General features: G+C 37.7%; 9 non-coding genes across 9 annotated transcripts; all 9 read right to left on the bottom strand.

Moving 5' to 3' along the window:
- Positions 1-11,839: 11,839 nt before the first annotated feature.
- Positions 11,840-11,912, bottom strand: TRNAM-CAU (transfer RNA methionine (anticodon CAU)). The gene has a single exon. It is a non-coding gene; the product is annotated as a tRNA-Met (tRNA).
- A 1,339-nt stretch (positions 11,913-13,251) lies between these two features.
- On the bottom strand, positions 13,252-13,324 carry TRNAM-CAU (transfer RNA methionine (anticodon CAU)). The gene has a single exon. It is a non-coding gene; the product is annotated as a tRNA-Met (tRNA).
- A 1,048-nt stretch (positions 13,325-14,372) lies between these two features.
- Positions 14,373-14,445, bottom strand: TRNAM-CAU (transfer RNA methionine (anticodon CAU)). The gene has a single exon. It is a non-coding gene; the product is annotated as a tRNA-Met (tRNA).
- Positions 14,446-15,493: 1,048 nt separating this feature from the next.
- Positions 15,494-15,566, bottom strand: TRNAM-CAU (transfer RNA methionine (anticodon CAU)). Its single transcript has one exon. It is a non-coding gene; the product is annotated as a tRNA-Met (tRNA).
- Positions 15,567-16,614: 1,048 nt separating this feature from the next.
- Positions 16,615-16,687, bottom strand: TRNAM-CAU (transfer RNA methionine (anticodon CAU)). The gene has a single exon. It is a non-coding gene; the product is annotated as a tRNA-Met (tRNA).
- A 1,339-nt stretch (positions 16,688-18,026) lies between these two features.
- TRNAM-CAU (transfer RNA methionine (anticodon CAU)) lies at positions 18,027-18,099 on the bottom strand. The gene has a single exon. It is a non-coding gene; the product is annotated as a tRNA-Met (tRNA).
- Positions 18,100-19,147: 1,048 nt separating this feature from the next.
- TRNAM-CAU (transfer RNA methionine (anticodon CAU)) lies at positions 19,148-19,220 on the bottom strand. The gene has a single exon. It is a non-coding gene; the product is annotated as a tRNA-Met (tRNA).
- Positions 19,221-20,268: 1,048 nt separating this feature from the next.
- TRNAM-CAU (transfer RNA methionine (anticodon CAU)) lies at positions 20,269-20,341 on the bottom strand. Its single transcript has one exon. It is a non-coding gene; the product is annotated as a tRNA-Met (tRNA).
- A 1,339-nt stretch (positions 20,342-21,680) lies between these two features.
- Positions 21,681-21,753, bottom strand: TRNAM-CAU (transfer RNA methionine (anticodon CAU)). The gene has a single exon. It is a non-coding gene; the product is annotated as a tRNA-Met (tRNA).
- Between the last annotated feature and the right edge of the window lie 312 nt (positions 21,754-22,065).

The raw sequence follows: 22,065 nt of genomic DNA, 5'->3' as shown, positions 1-22,065 counted from the left end.
TGCAATTCCGATTGATTTGCTCTTAATTGAAGAGGATAGCACATATCATTATACTCTGATACATAATCTTGAAGCTTTAGTGAGAACACAACTAGACAAATATAAAAAAATATTTAAGTTGTGCAGAAGATGCTTAACTGAATTTGATGGCAGGAAAATGGTTAAGGGGGTTCGGGAAGAGAGTGCAGAAATTGCAAAAAACAAGTTAATTGAGCATCTGAAATACTGTGGGAACCATAAACCTGTTCATATGGTGATGCCAATGCCAAGTGAAAATTGCAAATTCAAAAAGTATGAAGCCTCGTTGGAACACCCAGTATATATTGTCTGGGATTCTGAATCAAACCTCAAATCTCTTGCATTCTGCAATCCAGATCCCGAAGAATCTTCAATTACACCATACCAGCAACATGAACCTTCCAGCTTTTGTTTTATGGTTATACGGGATGGTGTTGTTATTAAAGAATATTCATACAAGGGACCAAATGCCATCAAAATATTTGCACATAGAATAGAAAATGAGTGCCGTGACATAGCATCTAAGATCTTATTAAAATCAGAGCCTATGTTGCCTTTAACAGAGAAACAGATTGAAGATTTCAACAAAGCAGAAAAATGCCCGGTATGTGAATCTGAATTTTCAGATACAAATATCAAGGTACATCACCATTCTCATACAGATGGAAAATTCTTAAGGGCCCTGTGTAATAGCTGTAATATTAAGATCAAGAGACCAAGATTTATCCCCATATTTTGCCATGGAGCATCCAATTATGATTTCCATCATCTGATCAGGTACGAGGGGTTTGACAAGCAGAATTTAAACATTTTAGCTGAAAATGATGAGAAATATATATCTATTAGCAAGATAATTAAAGTTGATGGTGTTCCTATTCACATAAGATTTCTTGATTCTTACAGATTTTTATCGGCTAGCCTGGCTATACTGGCAAATCAATTACCTGATGATCAATTCAAAATCACACGTGCTTTGTTTCCAAATCAGGACCTGAAATTAATTAGGCGGAAGGGTGTATATCCATATGACTATGTCACAGATTTTTCTAAATTTGATGAGTGTTCCCTGCCACCACAAGAAGAGTTTTATAGCAAAATCAGAGGATCTGGAATCACTGATGAAGATTATCACCATGCTCAGTTGATGTGGAACAATTTAAAATGCAAGACATTTGGTGATTATCACATGGCATATTTAAAACTTGATGTCACTCTCTTAGCTGATATATTGCAGGCATTCAGAAAATCTTCTATGCAAAATTATAGACTGGACCCAGTGTATTTTTTCAGTGCCCCGGGCCTAGCATGGGCCGCAACGTTTTTGAACACCAAAATGCAATTGGATCTGATCCACGATCAAGATATGTATCTGTTTATGGAGAAATGTATAAGAGGGGGGATGGTGCAATGTTCCCAGAGATATGCCAGAGCAAATAACAAGCATATGCCTGATTATGATCCAGCACGGCCATCAAATTTTATACTGTATGTAGATGCAAACAGCCTCTATGGTTATGCCATGATGAAAAAACTGCCATATGCAGGGCTTGAATGGGTTGAAGATTTTAATATTGAAGATCTTCAGGACTTTGATGACAGTAACTACGGCTTGTTCTTAGAGGTTGATCTGACAATTCCAGATAATTTGCACAACATATTTTCTGATCTGCCCCCAATTCCCGAGGTTCAGTGCTCACCTGGCTCTAAACAGAAGAAGCTCATGATGACTCTAGAGCCAAAACAGGATTATGTCATATATTACAAAAACCTCCAGTTCCTGATGAATCATGGTGTTCAAGTGACCAAAGTTGGCAAAGTTTTGAGGTTCAGGCACTCAGAATGGTTGAAACCATACATTGATACAAACACGGAGCTTCGAACATCTGCAAAGAGCCAATTTGATAAGGCCTTGTTTAAATTGATGGTGAATTCTGTCTATGGCAAAACAATTGAAAATGTCAGAAAACATACCGATGTTAAAATAATTACTGACCCCAGCCGGAGCAAAAAATTGGTTGCAAAGCCTAATTTCAATTACAGAAGAATTTATGATGAGCACATGGCACTTTTCAACATGAAAAAAACAAAGATCAAATTTGATAAACCTATTTATGTAGGGGCTGTGATATTGGAATTGTCCAAATTACATATGTTAACATTGTATTATGATGTGTTGAAACCTTTTTATGGTGATAATGTAAAATTGATGTACATGGATACGGATAGTTTTGTTCTTGATATTCAAACAGAAGATGTTTATCAAGATATTGCACAGCCTGAATTGTTTCAATATTTTGATACCAGTGAACATACAAGGATTCAACCCCACAACAAAAAGGTGCCTGGCAAGTTAAAAGATGAGACATGTGGTGATGTTATTGTGAAATTTGCTGGGTTAAGTGCCAAGATGTACACTTTTGAGACATGTAGTGGCACTGTTGCCAAAAAGGCCAAGGGTATTGGCAAAGTAACTGTTGAAAAAGATCTTCAATTTGAAGATTATGAAAATTGCCTCAAATCCCAGAATTCAATCAAAACATCAGAATCCAGAATCCAGAGTGTGGATCACTTATTGACTTCAAATATTGTAAGAAAAGTGGCCCTGGACCCACATGATGATAAGAGATGCATTTTATCATGTGGCATACATACTTTACCTTGGGGGCGTTGTGATTTGAAAAATGGGAATCAATGCCCAATTACAGAGCATGATTTGAAATAAATAAACATGCCTATGAACTTATTTGGGTTCAAAATTATGGAGCTGCCAACACCACAACCCTCTCCTGATATGCTGTCTAAACTGAGTGGCTTGTTAATTATTCATCTGAACAGCATACTTACAGATGTTGATGATGAAACAGGCAAAACATTGTACATATTTAACAATAATTTAAATCATTACCAATTACCTGTAGGTGGGCAATTGCAATTTATTACAACCCCTGAGGGTGATGTCAAGATTTCAGTAGGGAGAAATATTTATAGAATTAAGCACTCAAACATGATTTCTGGCACTGTTTATACTGTTTCTGCTGGTGACTGCTTATATATTGAGGTCCCTGGATCATATGACAAGCTTATACCCTTTTTTATAGAATTAAGAATCAGATACTCTATAATAAATAACCACTAAAAGAAAATGCCTAATGATATATTTGGCCATACAAGACATGAAGATCACAGTGATGAGATTCTGATGCTTGATGTCAGAGTCAAGAAATTAAGAAGTGATTTACAAGCTTTACAAACCACACTCAATGCCAGTCTTCAATTAGAAATTACAAATTTGCAATCACAATGCATGGACCCTCTTCTTAAAATTGATTCTGAACTCAAAGTGCTGCTTCAAAAATATACTGATCTGGCAACATTAGATAATTTTCAAAGTTTAGAAGAAGCTGTAGCAGCTCTTCAAGCCAAATTTAAGACCCAGGCTACCAACTCTGAGCAATTGAAACAGCAATTGGAAGAGCAGATAAATAATGTCCAGCCACAGCTCCAAACAATTGTCAAAAGCATAAAATCACAAGAAGATTTTGATCTAGTGATTTCCACTCTGAAAGAACAGATTCAGTCACTCCAGATACCTAATCTGGATCCTCTGCACAATGCCATAGCCGAGGTTAAAGAAAAAATTGAGACGCTTGAAAATTTTATGAACAATTTGCCATCTTCTGATGCTTTGAATGCAATAACTCGGAGTGTTGCCAACATCAAGCTGCAACTTGAAACATATGAAGATTTTGGAAAAATTCAAAGTATCATAACCCATCTTGAAGGTACAATAGCAGCAGTGCAAAGTGATTTGGCAAATGTACAAGAATCCCGATTGCCTGGGATTGTAGATACTCTTGTCAGTGTCCAGCACCAAATCACAAAGCTTGAAAACCTCAACACTGAATCTGAACTATCTCATTTTCATCACTTGATCGATGATATCCAAACAAAACTTGAAATTTTACAACAATCCACACCCACTCAGGCAGATATAGCCCTGCTCCAAAATGCTATGCAAAATGTGGCTGATGCTTCTGAATTAAACAATGTGAAATTGGCACTTGAATTTTTGCAAAATACAGTATCAAATCTTCCTACATCACAGGAACTTAAAAATATTAAGAGGGCAGTGAATAGGATATTGAAATCAGAAGATATCAAGAATATCCAAGCAGAGATCAAACAACTCACTCAGACAGTGGCCACTCTACCAACTAATCAACATATTAATGAACTGCATGCCCTGTTTGAGGATATCAGAAGACAGGTCCATGATCTTACTGCTCAAAATTCAAAATTGTCAATTGTTGAAAATTTGCAACAAATTGTAGCCAATATCAAGCAACAGCTAGGAACCATGGAATCCAATCAAGCAAATGCTCTGTCTGTTTTTGCCACCCAGCTACAAGATATTGTGCAACAATACAAGAAACTTGTTGTGGACATAAAAATCAAGCCAGGCCATGATGATGTTGTTAGGACCATCAATGAGCACCTTGAATCTGTAACAAGCAGATTGCTTACAGCAGAAAAAGAAATAACAGGCATAATCGAGAATCCAAAACATACAGTAATTCTTGAATTGTACAGCATCCCCAACAAAGAATATGATTCACCATTTACACCAGGTGGCAAAATATATATGCTGTCCCCTGCACAATTTTATTACCAATTTTTTGTTGGGGGCACATTGAGACCAATCAAGATCAAATATTGGCATCAGCCACAGGCACACCACTACCCTACCTTATCAATAACAAATGCTGAGAACAAAGCAAAAATCACCAGTGTAGAGTTAGAGGATTTTACAGATCCCGATACATTAGAAACAGCATATGTTGAAGATGATGGATCTCTGGAATTTAAAATACAAATAGGGGACAAATTATATTTAGAAAATCCTGCAGTCTCAGCTGCTGAACACCCCATAGTTGCAATATTCTTGTTTACATATTATGTCTAGACAAATTATAGTTGATGAATTATACAGACAGGCCAGGCATAATTTTAAGAGACTCCTAGTAGTTACAAAGGGCATAGATGATTTATGGCAGAGCGACTTGATTGAAATGGCAAGTGGACAGTTGAAAAACTTAGACAAAATCAACAAGGGCTACAAGTATCTACTCACTGTCATAGATACATTTTCAAAATTTGCCTGGGCTGTGCCACTCAAATCCAAGACTGGAAAATGTGTTACAGAAGCCATCAGGACAATCATCAATCATTCAGGAAGATCACCGCGCTATTTGCAAACAGATAATGGCAAAGAATTTTATAATTCAGTGTTTCAACAATTTATTAAAAGCCAGGCAATAAAACATTATTCGAGTTACAGTGATCTCAAGGCCTCAATTGTAGAGAGATTCAACAGAACCTTAAAAAATCTTATGTATAAACAATTTACACTGCAAGGTAATTATAAATGGATTAATATTCTTCCAGAACTTCTACATAAATATAACAACTCGGTCCATTCCACAATCAACATGAAACCCTCTGAAGTAACTTCATCTGATGAGCAAAAATTGATCAGGACTGTTTATTATCCTAGATACCAGCCAACAACAAGAAGGGCCAAATACAGGGTGGGTGATCAAGTAAGAATCAGCAAATATAAGCACTTATTCAAAAGAGGCTTTACAAGAAACTGGAGCACTGAATTATTTACAGTGGTTCAAGTTAAACCTGGGACTCTTAACACATATATAATAAAAGATCACCGAGGAGAAATTCTCAAAGGCAGGTTCTATGAACAAGAGCTCAGCAAAACTAAACAGCCTGACACATATCTCATAGAAAAAATCATCCGCAGAAAAGGCAACAAGTTACTTGTCAAATGGCTGGGTCATCCGGAAAACAGCTGGATCGATGCAAACAAAGTGATAATATGAACACCTGGGATGTTATAAAAAGGCTGCCAGAACCTGAACAACAGAATAAGAGAAATGGCAACTTGCTGCCTGATAATATTAGATGTCTTATTGTTGGGCCATCTGCTTGTGGTAAAACTACACTAATGGTTGATTGGCACCCAACTGGTTAGACTGGAAAAACAGGCACTTGTATGTCTTTTCTAAGAGCTTGGAACAATTAAAATATCAGCAGCTGATGAAGCTATATGATGGATTGGATATTGCCACTTTTGAATCAGATGTTAAGCCACTTCATGAATGTCTCGATAATTCTGTTGTTGTGTTTGATGACGTTATACTGGATAATCAAAACAAGGTTAGAAATTTCTTTACACAGGGGCGGCACAAAAACATTGATTGCTTCTACCTGGCACAGACTTTTCCTAAAATACCGAAGCAACTGATCCGAGACAACAGCAATTTTATATGTGTGTTTCATCAAGATCATACCAACCTCAAACACATACATGATGAATATGTAGGTGGGGACTTGAGCTACAATGATTTTTCCAAGTTTTGCAGTAGGTGCTGGAACCAGGATAGTTATGGGTTTGTCACAATTGATATGACAAGAAAACCCAGTAGTGGCAAATACAGGAATAAAATCAACGATTTTCTAGACGTTGAAACATATATAAATAACCATGAAACGACCAATTATTGACGATCTTAAGTTAAGAGATTATCTTGTAAAAAGATTTAAGGGATGGAAATCAGAGAACCGGGGAATTTATGAAAAACACAAACAAACAGAACAGCCTGTAATTGATGCTATTAATAATTTAGGTAAGAATATCAAAACTGTTACAGAGCAAAATCAAGATTTGATCACGGAGCTTGTACCTGTAGCTGCAAGGAACATATTAGATTATCCATTCACCCCACTTTCCAGTATTCATACACCTAGTCCTGTTGCTCCTAGAAGAATTGAAGCTACTCAGGATCCTATTGAATTGGGTCTTCTTGCTCAAAAATATTTAACCACACCTAAAGACAACAAAGATGAGGTGTTTGGCTTATATGCTGACACAGAGCTTGATGGCAGCATCATACATAGAATTGGCAATTTCAGAGTAACATTTATGGGAGATGATATAATTGTATATTCAGAATCTCGTCTCGGAGAAAAAGGTGGTTTTGTTAAATATCCCGGCACACCTGGATTGTGGGAACTGATAACTAGGAAAAGGCCTGGCAGCTATACAGATCAAGATTATGAACATTACAAAGAAATATTAATAAAATCAGATGCTCTATACCAGAACAATGATCCCACACAAAAAAGAGTCAAGTCGAGCAGTGGAGCAAAATACAATAATTTAATCAAGCCCATATGGTCACAAATCAAGACAGGTAGTGGAATCAAACAATACAACACCCTGCCTAAAGAATTTGTATGGGTTGATGATGTCAGGAAACTTGTGGATAGGTTATTGGTGATAGCTGGGGAGGAAAATGCTGGGAACCACAATTTTTACAATGAAAAGGTTGGAATTATGGACATGATAAGCACAAAATTGTCTAATTTTATAGTGAATGACCCTAAAGGGATTGGATATCTCATAAAAATTATTAATACTCTACCACCTAAATTTTGGAATATTTCTGAGGGTCGGGGGCTGGTGAATGACATTATAAACAAGCTGCCATTTGAACTACATATTCCAGGCTATCAGTATTGTGGTCCCGGTACAAAATTGGATCATAGATTAAACAGAGGGGATCCTGGTGTTAATCCTTTAGATGCTGCTTGTAGAGACCATGACATAGCATACAACACACATTCTGATCTTGACAAGAGACATGTTGCAGACAAGAAATTAGAAGAGGCTGCATTTGGTAGATTTGTAAGCAAAGATGCTTCTTTAAGTGAGAGAATATCAGCATTGGGGACCACCATAGCTATGAGCACCAAACAAAAACTGGGGTGGGGGTTGTGAATATGTATATAATAAACCTACAATGAAGGCCAAGGGTGTTATGTATCAAATACCTTATGCAGGTCTCAAATCTCTTAAAACTATTGACAGTCTCTTGACCAAAAAGCAGCGCAAGAAAAAAAGCTCTTGTCTTGCAAAGGGCCATGGTATGAAATTGTTGCTTAGTACCCCCCAATTAAAAAAATTACAGCAATCAAGAAAAAAATCACATGTGGGGGGTTTCATATTTACCATCCCGGCCATCTTAGCTGCTCTCGGGGCTGTGGGGAGCTTGGCTGGGGGATCAGCTGCCATAGCAAAAACAGTAATAGATGCCAAGAAAAATAGGGCAGAATTAGATGAGCAGAGGCGCAATAACCTGGCCATGGAGAAAAAAGGCAAAGGTGTTAAGAGAGCCATGAATAAGTTTAAAAAAAACAAGAGCCGCTTACAAACCAAGATATTGAAGCTTTAATCAAGCCACTGGGCATCAAAAATTTTAGAGGTGTGTACATGTCTGATTCTTTACCAGAACAACCACTCAACAAAGAGTGTGGCATTGTTAATTTGGATGAGTACAAAAATCAGGGCACTCACTGGATTTGCTATCTTAAATATTTAAAAAATGAGGCATTTGTGTTTGATTCCTTTGGAGGTGTTCCACCTGAAAATTTAATAAAATATCTAAAATCACCTAATCTTTATTACAATAATGCCCGTGTTCAGAACTTCAAAGATGTTAATTGCGGACATTTGTGTTTATCTGTTCTCAGATATATGTCTCAAATAAATAAACCATCAATTGAAGATTTTCAAAAGGCCTTGTGGTATTTAAAACATCATGGGGGTATTCCATCTCACCAGCCAAAATTCAATATTGAAACTCAAATTGCATGATGACATAGTGTATCCCAAAACAATAGCTCTCAGAGCATTTTACGGCATGTACCTAATCCCTAATATTACACACCACAACAACACAATTGCAGTAGGGGATCAAAAAATTGTCATCACTCCAGGGCAATATAATCTATCCACTCTAAATGCTCAATTACCCAGAGGTATAGTGTTAAGTCAAAATTCTGTCACTCATAGAGTAGAGATTGTATCTGCTACAGAAACAGTGGATCTGGGTACTATAGGAGAGCTGTTAGGCTTTGAGAACAATACAAAACTTGAACCGGCCATCAAACACACTGCTATGAATATACCCAAATTCTTAGCCATAGAGACTCTGAATATTCACTGTAATGTAGCCGAGGGTATGATCACCAAATCAAATGGCATAGGCACTCACAAACAAACCGGCATCATTGCAACATTCAAACCTAATTCCGAATTCATGGAGCCCATCATCTACAATCCATCCCCAACATTATATTTTCCTGTGTGCCATAATAGAATAGATTACATTGAATTGATGGTCACTAATGAAAAAGAAGAATTAGTTGATTTTGCTGGAGCCACAACAACTGCTATCATAGAGATTAATATTTAAATAAAAATACATACAATGGAAAATATTGAGAGTTATGAGCTACAATCATTCCCTCCAAACAGGAGGACATTTGCAAATTTAAATCAACCCAACACAGAAATTGAGGTTGATCTTGATGTAGGGGATGGCTTTATACACCCCCACAGAGCAGATCTATACATCAAATTTGATGTTGTAAAGCTCGATGGAACAGATTATCCGGCAAATTCAAATATAAGATTGGTAGACAATTTTGTGCCGCATCTGTTCTCTGAAATTGAGATCAGAAAGCATGGCGTTGTTATAAACAGAGTGGATTATCCCGGCATTACCTCCACGGCTTTGGCTACATTAAAATTATCCAAGACCGAAGCTTCTTACTACAAAATCGGTGGATTTGAGGCTGGTGAGAAAATATTATCTAAAAATCACACAGTGCTCTTCCCCATGCGCCTGTTGCCAGGATTCTTCTCAGATTACAAAGATATTATGTGGAAGGGCGGGTTAAGAATTACATTTAGAAGAGCTGCCAATGATAACAATGCTTTGATGAGATACAACACATTAAACTCTACAGGGGAAGCTCTGCCTAATACCCTACCTGATGCAGGCAAGTGTATTATTCAGACTATGGAGCTAAGAATCCCTGTTGTTGAATATGAGGCCAGTTATGCTCTTAAATACAAAGCAGATATAATAAAAAATCCACAGATTCCTCTACAATTTTATACATATCAATGCGTACAGAAGGTTGCCACTGGCACATATTATGAATTTGATGCCACAAATTCATTCTCTAGTATTCAATTTGACATGCCTGATTTTGTAGTGGTACTGTTTCAGACTGGAAGACACAATAATCAGGAAAAAAATTCAAGTAAATTTGATAGCTGCAACATCAAGAATATATATCTTAAAAATGGCAGAAATGAGGTATTTCCTAGAGAAAATTATAATTTAGACATTTCCAAGGATGATTTTCTCAAATTATATGAAGCTTTTTCGGCTTTCAAGCGCGTCACTACTGGCAGTACTGATATGTATTACACTCCAGATGAATTCAAGACACAGAGACCCATGTTTGTAATTAACACCTCAAAAAGAAAACAGGTTGTGGTGAATGATAGAACAAACATTAAAATTATCTGTGAATTCCAGGAGACATTACCAGATGACACCATTTGTAGTGTCATTCTCATAGGTGAAAAATCATATGTTTATGATGTAAGAAATGAGAGAGTCACGGAGCAATTCTAGAGGGTCTCTGTGTTTTGAATTGTTTTAATAATAGTGAACCTGGTATCCAGTTGAACTTAAACCGGAAGTGGACCGGAAGTGGACCGGAAGTGAACCGGAAGTGGACCGGAAGTGGACCGGAAGTGGACCGGAAGTGAATATGCGTGGGTGGGTGTGGGTGGGTGTGGGTGTGTGTGGCGTAGTTTTAGGTGTGGGCAAAAAAAATATGAAGAGGGGCATATTTTTAACAAATTTATGGACAACAATCTCTCAGAAGTGCCTTTTGTAAGTATAGACAAATCAATCTGAGGGGGTTCGTACTTTCTCAGGAAATTCCCGAGGGCATTTTTACAAAAATCTTGAATTAGACAAGATTCCACACTTGAGCAAAAAGCTCATATGGGCATGTTGAGCAAGTTTTAAGTATAGCAAATCTGCTTGAGGGGGGCTCGTACTTTCTCGGGTTTATCCCACCACAAATACCACTACTTTCAGCTGCTCAATTTCACGTTGGAATAACATTCTGCTACAAACTCTTGTTCGCAACCGATCATCTTCAGAGATACGTGATTCAACGTTTCTGTCGTTTCCTATACTTTATGTTACGGCTACTTATAATCTTCCAAGGTATACAGCAAGAGCAGCATATCCTTTAGGAAACGCCAAATGAACATGAAATTCATAAAAAGGTAAAGGTAAAGTTCTCCCCTGTGCATAGCACCACGCCATGAACGCGTATAGGGGGTGTGGGGATTAAATTAATCTGTTTATCTTGCCACCTTGTCTTGTGAAAATCGGCTTGTGTAGCGCTGAAAGCTAAGTGAAATACAAGAAAATTACACAGCAGTAATCGTACCGAAGATGACTGTATTTGACCCAGTGAAAATGTAGAACATCTCAATATAACCCAGACTTTTATTTAAATTGATAAGATTGTTATCAAACCTTGTAATTCAGAAATCACTTGGTAGTGGTGGCAACCGAACCCACGCCCTCGAAGAGACTAGTGCCTAAAAAAGGCGCCTTAGACTTTTCGTCTATGCTACGCTACTCCACATGCAACCTTATTCCACAGAAAACTCAACGGTTCCTTAAATTCTGAACGAGTCATCATCAAGTCTGCTTAGACACGTGTGCCGTATTTGCACTGATATGAGATATCTGTTTATGCATTTGAAAAGTGTGAGTGAAATAAATTGGATCCGCTTGTCCCATGTTCTTGTTGAAGAGGGGAATTACATTTACAACAGTAACTTTAAAATTTACAAAAGAAATGCCCCGGGTGAGGATTGAACTCACGACCTTGAGATTATGAGACTCACGCGCTACCGACTGCGCTACCGAGGCCACACATTTAACTAAAAATGTATTTCGTCAACATTTCTATCATCCTAGTTATGGTAATGATTGTTCAGAGATTTTTCACGACTCGAAATGTAGGGCTGTAACTACCTCCAACAAAATTTCCTATCACATATTTATATAAATAAAACACAATTCCGATCAATACCTCCTCTTATGTTCTCTTGTGAAGTACTTTAAGTTCTTGGCAGAACATACAATTCTCTTGATGCTCTTCTCATCCATGCAATTAAATTGTAAACACTCTTCTTCAGCTGCTCAATTTCACGGTGGAATAACATTCTGCTACAAACTCTTGTTCGCAACCGATCATCTTCAGAGATACGTGATTCAACGTTTCTGTCGTTTCTTAAACTTTATGTTACGGCTACTAATAATCTTCCAAGGTATACAGCAAGAGCAGCATATCATTTAGGAAACGTCAAATGAACATGAAATTCATGTTCGATTAAATTAATCTGTTCATCTTGCCACCTTGTCTTGTGAAAATCGGCTTGTGACAGTGAATTCTCTATGTGAAGATTTCTTTCCCAATGTAAATACAGACAGTGGATTCGGAAAAATGTGGAAATTCTACAAAAATCGAAAAATTGTAGACGTGTGAAACCATAGTAATTGTTTCGTTCTAGTGAGAAGTGAATAAAACATACGAGGCCGATCATTTAGTAACGAAAAATATATATGAAACCAAACCTTACGGGAAAAGGCAGTAGGTAATGGAATAAAGTTCAACACTATGACTTGATGTATACTTACGAAGTCTGATTTAGGTATCTAATTCCAGTGCGTACTTGACTTACAGCATCGGTTCCTCGGACAATGTTTCACCCTTCGGTATAATTGAAGTGTGCAGATTAAAAACGCTGAAAGCTAAGTGAAATACAACACAAATTACACAGCAGTAATCGTACCAAAGGTGACTGTATTTGACCCAGTAAAAATGTAGAACATCTCAATATAACCAAGACTTTTATTTAAATTGATTAGATTGTTATCAAACCTTGTAAGTCAGAAATCATTTGGTAGTGGTGGCATTCAAACCCACGGCCTCGAAGAGACTTGTGCCTAAGAAAGGCGTCTTAGACTTCTCGTCTACGCTACTCCACATGCAACATCATTCCACAGAAAACTCAACGATTCCTTAAATTCTGAATGAGTCATCATCAAGTCTGCTTAGACACGTGTGCCGTATTTGCACTGATATGAGATATCTGTTTATGCATTTGAAAGGTGTCAGTTGAATAAATTGGATCCGCTTGTCCCATGTTCTTGTTGGAAGGGGGAGATATATTTACAACGGTAACTTTAAAATTTACGAAAGAAATGCCCCGGGTGAGGATTGAACTCACGACCTTGAGATTATGAGACTCACGCGCTACCGACTGCGCTACCGAGACCACACATTTAACTAAAAATGTATTTCGTCAACATTTCTATCATCCTAGTTATGGTAATGATTGTTCAGAGATTTTTCACGACTCGAAATGTAGGGCTGTAACTACCTCCAACAAAATTTCCTATCACATATTTATATAAATAAAGCACAATTCCGATCAATACCTCCTCTTATGTTCGCTTGTGAAGTACTTTAAGTTCTTGGCAGAACATACAATTCTCTTGATGCTCTTCTCATCCATGCAATTAAATTGTAAACACTCTTCTTCAGCTGCTCAATTTCACGGTGGAATAACATTCTGCTACAAACTCTTGTTCGCAACCGATCATCTTCAGAGATACGTGATTCAACGTTTCTGTCGTTTCTTATACTTTATGTTACGGCTACTTATAATCTTCCAAGGTATACAGCAAGAGCAGCATATCCTTCAGGAAACGCCAAATGAACATGAAATTCATAAAAAGGTAAAGGTAAAGTTCTCCCCTGTGCATAGCACCACGCCATGAACGCGTATAGGGGGTGTGGGGATTAAATTAATCTGTTTATCTTGCCACCTTGTCTTGTGAAAATCGGCTTGTGTAGCGCTGAAAGCTAAGTGAAATACAAGAAAATTACACAGCAGTAATCGTACCGAAGATGACTGTATTTGACCCAGTGAAAATGTAGAACATCTCAATATAACCCAGACTTTTATTTAAATTGATAAGATTGTTATCAAACCTTGTAATTCAGAAATCACTTGGTAGTGGTGGCAACCGAACCCACGCCCTCGAAGAGACTAGTGCCTAAAAAAGGCGCCTTAGACTTTTCGTCTATGCTACGCTACTCCACATGCAACCTTATTCCACAGAAAACTCAACGGTTCCTTAAATTCTGAACGAGTCATCATCAAGTCTGCTTAGACACGTGTGCCGTATTTGCACTGATATGAGATATCTGTTTATGCATTTGAAAGGTGTCAGTTGAATAAATTGGATCCGCTTGTCCCATGTTCTTGTTGGAAGGGGGAGATATATTTACAACGGTAACTTTAAAATTTACGAAAGAAATGCCCCGGGTGAGGATTGAACTCACGACCTTGAGATTATGAGACTCACGCGCTACCGACTGCGCTACCGAGACCACACATTTAACTAAAAATGTATTTCGTCAACATTTCTATCATCCTAGTTATGGTAATGATTGTTCAGAGATTTTTCACGACTCGAAATGTAGGGCTGTAACTACCTCCAACAAAATTTCCTATCACATATTTATATAAATAAAGCACAATTCCGATCAATACCTCCTCTTATGTTCGCTTGTGAAGTACTTTAAGTTCTTGGCAGAACATACAATTCTCTTGATGCTCTTCTCATCCATGCAATTAAATTGTAAACACTCTTCTTCAGCTGCTCAATTTCACGGTGGAATAACATTCTGCTACAAACTCTTGTTCGCAACCGATCATCTTCAGAGATACGTGATTCAACGTTTCTGTCGTTTCTTATACTTTATGTTACGGCTACTTATAATCTTCCAAGGTATACAGCAAGAGCAGCATATCCTTTAGGAAACGCCAAATGAACATGAAATTCATAAAAAGGTAAAGGTAAAGTTCTCCCCTGTGCATAGCACCACGCCATGAACGCGTATAGGGGGTGTGGGGATTAAATTAATCTGTTTATCTTGCCACCTTGTCTTGTGAAAATCGGCTTGTGTAGCGCTGAAAGCTAAGTGAAATACAAGAAAATTACACAGCAGTAATCGTACCGAAGATGACTGTATTTGACCCAGTGAAAATGTAGAACATCTCAATATAACCCAGACTTTTATTTAAATTGATAAGATTGTTATCAAACCTTGTAATTCAGAAATCACTTGGTAGTGGTGGCAACCGAACCCACGCCCTCGAAGAGACTAGTGCCTAAAAAAGGCGCCTTAGACTTTTCGTCTATGCTACGCTACTCCACATGCAACCTTATTCCACAGAAAACTCAACGGTTCCTTAAATTCTGAACGAGTCATCATCAAGTCTGCTTAGACACGTGTGCCGTATTTGCACTGATAAGAGATATCTGGTTATGCATTTGAAAAGTGTGAGTGAAATAAATTGGATCCGCTTGTCCCATGTTCTTGTTGAAAAGGGGAATTACATTTACAACAGTAACTTTAAAATTTACAAAAGAAATGCCCCGGGTGAGGATTGAACTCACGACCTTGAGATTATGAGACTCACGCGCTACCGACTGCGCTACCGACGCCACACATTTAACTAAAAATGTATTTCGTCAACATTTCTATCATCCTAGTTATGGTAATGATTGTTCAGAGATTTTTCACGACTCGAAATGTAGGGCTGTAACTACCTCCAACAAAATTTCCTATCACATATTTATATAAATAAAGCACAATTCCGATCAATACCTCCTCTTATGTTCTCTTGTGAAGTACTTTAAGTTCTTGGCAGAACATACAATTCTCTTGATGCTCTTCTCATCCATGCAATTAAATTGTAAACACTCTTCTTCAGCTGCTCAATTTCACGGTGGAATAACATTCTGCTACAAACTCTTGTTCGCAACCGATCATCTTCAGAGATACGTGATTCAACGTTTCTGTCGTTTCTTATACTTTATGTTACGGCTACTTATAATCTTCCAAGGTATACAGCAAGAGCAGCATATCCTTTAGGAAACGCCAAATGAACATGAAATTCATAAAAAGGTAAAGGTAAAGTTCTCCCCTGTGCATAGCACCACGCCATGAACGCGTATAGGGGGTGTGGGGATTAAATTAATCTGTTTATCTTGCCACCTTGTCTTGTGAAAATCGGCTTGTGTAGCGCTGAAAGCTAAGGGAAATACAAGAAAATTACACAGCTGTAATCGTACCGAAGATGACTGTATTTGACCCAGTGAAAATGTAGAACATCTCAATATAACCCAGACTTTTATTTAAATTGATAAGATTGTTATCAAACCTTGTAATTCAGAAATCACTTGGTAGTGGTGGCAACCGAACCCACGCCCTCGAAGAGACTAGTGCCTAAAAAAGGCGTCTTAGACTTTTCGTCTATGCTACGCTACTCCACATGCAACCTTATTCCACAGAAAACTCAACGGTTCCTTAAATTCTGAACGAGTCATCATCAAGTCTGCTTAGACACGTGTGCCGTATTTGCACTGATATGAGATATCTGTTTATGCATTTGAAAAGTGTGAGTGAAATAAATTGGATCCGCTTGTCCCATGTTCTTGTTGAAAAGGGGAATTACATTTACAACAGTAACTTTAAAATTTACAAAAGAAATGCCCCGGGTGAGGATTGAACTCACGACCTTGAGATTATGAGATTCACGGGCTACCGACTGCGCTACCGACGCCACACATTTAACTAAAAATGTATTTCGTCAACATTTCTATCATCCTAGTTATGGTAATGATTGTTCAGAGATTTTTCACGACTCGAAATGTAGGGCTGTAACTACCTCCAACAAAATTTCCTATCACATATTTATATAAATAAAACACAATTCCGATCAATACCTCCTCTTATGTTCTCTTGTGAAGTACTTTAAGTTCTTGGCAGAACATACAATTCTCTTGATGCTCTTCTCATCCATCCAATTAAATTGTAAACACTCTTCTTCAGCTGCTCAATTTCACGGTGGAATAACATTCTGCTACAAACTCTTGTTCGCAACCGATCATCTTCAGAGATACGTGATTCAACGTTTCTGTCGTTTCTTAAACTTTATGTTACGGCTACTAATAATCTTCCAAGGTATACAGCAAGAGCAGCATATCATTTAGGAAACGTCAAATGAACATGAAATTCATGTTCGATTAAATTAATCTGTTCATCTTGCCACCTTGTCTTGTGAAAATCGGCTTGTGACAGTGAATTTTCTATGTGAAGATTTCTTTCCCAATGTAAATACAGACAGTGGATTCGGAAAAATGTGGAAATTCTACAAAAATCGAAAAATTGTAGACGTGTGAAACCATAGTAATTGTTTCGTTCTAGTGAGAAGTGAATAAAACATACGAGGCCGATCATTTAGTAACGAAAAATATATATGAAACCAAACCTTACGGGAAAAGGCAGTAGGTAATGGAATAAAGTTCAACACTATGACTTGATGTATACTTACGAAGTCCGATTTAGGTATCTAATTCCAGTGCGTACTTGACTTACAGCATCGGTTCCTCGGACAATGTTTCACCCTTCGGTATAATTGAAGTGTGCAGATTAAAAACGCTGAAAACTAAGTGAAATACAACACAAATTACACAGCAGTAATCGTACCAAAGGTGACTGTATTTGACCCAGTAAAAATGTAGAACATCTCAATATAACCAAGACTTTTATTTAAATTGATAAGATTGTTATCAAACCTTGTAAGTCAGAAATCATTTGGTAGTGGTGGCATTCAAACCCACGGCCTCGAAGAGACTTGTGCCTAAGAAAGGCGTCTTAGACTTCTCGTCTACGCTACTCCACATGCAACATCATTTCACAGAAAACTCAACGATTCCTTAAATTCTGAATGAGTCATCATCAAGTCTGCTTAGACACGTGTGCCGTATTTGCACTGATATGAGATATCTGTTTATGCATTTGAAAGGTGTCAGTTGAATAAATTGGATCCGCTTGTCCCATGTTCTTGTTGGAAGGGGGAGATATATTTACAACGGTAACTTTAAAATTTACGAAAGAAATGCCCCGGGTGAGGATTGAACTCACGACCTTGAGATTATGAGACTCACGCGCTACCGACTGCGCTACCGAGACCACACATTTAACTAAAAATGTATTTCGTCAACATTTCTATCATCCTAGTTATGGTAATGATTGTTCAGAGATTTTTCACGACTCGAAATGTAGGGCTGTAACTACCTCCAACAAAATTTCCTATCACATATTTATATAAATAAAGCACAATTCCGATCAATACCTCCTCTTATGTTCGCTTGTGAAGTACTTTAAGTTCTTGGCAGAACATACAATTCTCTTGATGCTCTTCTCATCCATGCAATTAAATTGTAAACACTCTTCTTCAGCTGCTCAATTTCACGGTGGAATAACATTCTGCTACAAACTCTTGTTCGCAACCGATCATCTTCAGAGATACGTGATTCAACGTTTCTGTCGTTTCTTATACTTTATGTTACGGCTACTTATAATCTTCCAAGGTATACAGCAAGAGCAGCATATCCTTTAGGAAACGCCAAATGAACATGAAATTCATAAAAAGGTAAAGGTAAAGTTCTCCCCTGTGCATAGCACCACGCCATGAACGCGTATAGGGGGTGTGGGGATTAAATTAATCTGTTTATCTTGCCACCTTGTCTTGTGAAAATCGGCTTGTGTAGCGCTGAAAGCTAAGTGAAATACAAGAAAATTACACAGCAGTAATCGTACCGAAGATGACTGTATTTGACCCAGTGAAAATGTAGAACATCTCAATATAACCCAGACTTTTATTTAAATTGATAAGATTGTTATCAAACCTTGTAATTCAGAAATCACTTGGTAGTGGTGGCAACCGAACCCACGCCCTCGAAGAGACTAGTGCCTAAAAAAGGCGCCTTAGACTTTTCGTCTATGCTACGCTACTCCACATGCAACCTTATTCCAAAGAAAACTCAACGGTTCCTTAAATTCTGAACGAGTCATCATCAAGTCTGCTTAGACACGTGTGCCGTATTTGCACTGATAAGAGATATCTGGTTATGCATTTGAAAAGTGTGAGTGAAATAAATTGGATCCGCTTGTCCCATGTTCTTGTTGAAAAGGGGAATTACATTTACAACAGTAACTTTAAAATTTACAAAAGAAATGCCCCGGGTGAGGATTGAACTCACGACCTTGAGATTATGAGACTCACGCGCTACCGACTGCGCTACCGACGCCACACATTTAACTAAAAATGTATTTCGTCAACATTTCTATCATCCTAGTTATGGTAATGATTGTTCAGAGATTTTTCACGACTCGAAATGTAGGGCTGTAACTACCTCCAACAAAATTTCCTATCACATATTTATATAAATAAAGCACAATTCCGATCAATACCTCCTCTTATGTTCTCTTGTGAAGTACTTTAAGTTCTTGGCAGAACATACAATTCTCTTGATGCTCTTCTCATCCATGCAATTAAATTGTAAACACTCTTCTTCAGCTGCTCAATTTCACGGTGGAATAACATTCTGCTACAAACTCTTGTTCGCAACCGATCATCTTCAGAGATACGTGATTCAACGTTTCTGTCGTTTCTTATACTTTATGTTACGGCTACTTATAATCTTCCAAGGTATACAGCAAGAGCAGCATATCCTTTAGGAAACGCCAAATGAACATGAAATTCATAAAAAGGTAAAGGTAAAGTTCTCCCCTGTGCATAGCACCACGCCATGAACGCGTATAGGGGGTGTGGGGATTAAATTAATCTGTTTATCTTGCCACCTTGTCTTGTGAAAATCGGCTTGTGTAGCGCTGAAAGCTAAGGGAAATACAAGAAAATTACACAGCTGTAATCGTACCGAAGATGACTGTATTTGACCCAGTGAAAATGTAGAACATCTCAATATAACCCAGACTTTTATTTAAATTGATAAGATTGTTATCAAACCTTGTAATTCAGAAATCACTTGGTAGTGGTGGCAACCGAACCCACGCCCTCGAAGAGACTAGTGCCTAAAAAAGGCGTCTTAGACTTTTCGTCTATGCTACGCTACTCCACATGCAACCTTATTCCACAGAAAACTCAACGGTTCCTTAAATTCTGAACGAGTCATCATCAAGTCTGCTTAGACACGTGTGCCGTATTTGCACTGATATGAGATATCTGTTTATGCATTTGAAAAGTGTGAGTGAAATAAATTGGATCCGCTTGTCCCATGTTCTTGTTGAAAAGGGGAATTACATTTACAACAGTAACTTTAAAATTTACAAAAGAAATGCCCCGGGTGAGGATTGAACTCACGACCTTGAGATTATGAGATTCACGGGCTACCGACTGCGCTACCGACGCCACACATTTAACTAAAAATGTATTTCGTCAACATTTCTATCATCCTAGTTATGGTAATGATTGTTCAGAGATTTTTCACGACTCGAAATGTAGGGCTGTAACTACCTCCAACAAAATTTCCTATCACATATTTATATAAATAAAACACAATTCCGATCAATACCTCCTCTTATGTTCTCTTGTGAAGTACTTTAAGTTCTTGGCAGAACATACAATTCTCTTGATGCTCTTCTCATCCATCCAATTAAATTGTAAACACTCTTCTTCAGCTGCTCAATTTCACGGTGGAATAACATTCTGCTACAAACTCTTGTTCGCAACCGATCATCTTCAGAGATACGTGATTCAACGTTTCTGTCGTTTCTTAAACTTTATGTTACGGCTACTAATAATCTTCCAAGGTATACAGCAAGAGCAGCATATCATTTAGGAAACGTCAAATGAACATGAAATTCATGTTCGATTAAATTAATCTGTTCATCTTGCCACCTTGTCTTGTGAAAATCGGCTTGTGACAGTGAATTTTCTATGTGAAGATTTCTTTCCCAATGTAAATACAGACAGTGGATTCGGAAAAATGTGGAAATTCTACAAAAATCGAAAAATTGTAGACGTGTGAAACCATAGTAATTGTTTCGTTCTAGTGAGAAGTGAATAAAACATACGAGGCCGATCATTTAGTAACGAAAAATATATATGAAACCAAACCTTACGGGAAAAGGCAGTAGGTAATGGAATAAAGTTCAACACTATGACTTGATGTATACTTACGAAGTCCGATTTAGGTATCTAATTCCAGTGCGTACTTGACTTACAGCATCGGTTCCTCGGACAATGTTTCACCCTTCGGTATAATTGAAGTGTGCAGATTAAAAACGCTGAAAACTAAGTGAAATACAACACAAATTACACAGCAGTAATCGTACCAAAGGTGACTGTATTTGACCCAGTAAAAATGTAGAACATCTCAATATAACCAAGACTTTTATTTAAATTGATAAGATTGTTATCAAACCTTGTAAGTCAGAAATCATTTGGTAGTGGTGGCATTCAAACCCACGGCCTCGAAGAGACTTGTGCCTAAGAAAGGCGTCTTAGACTTCTCGTCTACGCTACTCCACATGCAACATCATTTCACAGAAAACTCAACGATTCCTTAAATTCTGAATGAGTCATCATCAAGTCTGCTTAGACACGTGTGCCGTATTTGCACTGATATGAGATATCTGTTTATGCATTTGAAAGGTGTCAGTTGAATAAATTGGATCCGCTTGTCCCATGTTCTTGTTGGAAGGGGGAGATATATTTACAACGGTAACTTTAAAATTTACGAAAGAAATGCCCCGGGTGAGGATTGAACTCACGACCTTGAGATTATGAGACTCACGCGCTACCGACTGCGCTACCGAGACCACACATTTAACTAAAAATGTATTTCGTCAACATTTCTATCATCCTAGTTATGGTAATGATTGTTCAGAGATTTTTCACGACTCGAAATGTAGGGCTGTAACTACCTCCAACAAAATTTCCTATCACATATTTATATAAATAAAGCACAATTCCGATCAATACCTCCTCTTATGTTCTCTTGTGAAGTACTTTAAGTTCTTGGCAGAACATACAATTCTCTTGATGCTCTTCTCATCCATGCAATTAAATTGTAAACACTCTTCTTCAGCTGCTCAATTTCACGGTGGAATAACATTCTGCTACAAACTCTT

The sequence above is a fragment of the Lepisma saccharinum genome, chromosome 3 (genome assembly GCF_977018435.1).
Source record: "Lepisma saccharinum chromosome 3, izLepSacc3.1, whole genome shotgun sequence".
NCBI lineage: Eukaryota > Metazoa > Arthropoda > Insecta > Zygentoma > Lepismatidae > Lepisma > Lepisma saccharinum.
The sequence above is the reverse complement of the archived record's forward strand: the minus strand, read 5'-3'. Positions and strand labels throughout refer to the sequence as shown.